A 393-nucleotide genomic window follows, 5' to 3' on the forward strand; every position below is an offset into this window, starting at 1 on the left:
CAACACTTTTTCCCTTTTACTCCAACACTTTTTCCCATTTACTCCAACACTTTTTCCCGTTTACTCCAACACTTTTTCCCGTTTACTCACACCCACTCACACTTTTTTCTTTCTTTTACTCACACACTCACTTATAAACTCTATTCAAAACGTAGATTACACCTCTCACTTATTTCGAAATTGAAGAAAAGACCTTAACAGCTGTTAGATGTGAATTGGCCATTTATCGCAATTTACGCATTTTTTCGCGATCAAAGCAATTTCCGCGTTTTTTTTTTCTTTCGTTCAGTACCATCTTGACCAGATTTTTAAAGATTTTTTTTTTCTTCGTTATATTTCTGAGGATTTGGAAATGAATATATGCTTTATGCGTTTGATAGTAATTAATGATGC

Source organism: Penaeus monodon, chromosome 23 (assembly GCF_015228065.2).
Source record: "Penaeus monodon isolate SGIC_2016 chromosome 23, NSTDA_Pmon_1, whole genome shotgun sequence".
Taxonomy (NCBI): Eukaryota; Metazoa; Arthropoda; class Malacostraca; order Decapoda; family Penaeidae; genus Penaeus; species Penaeus monodon.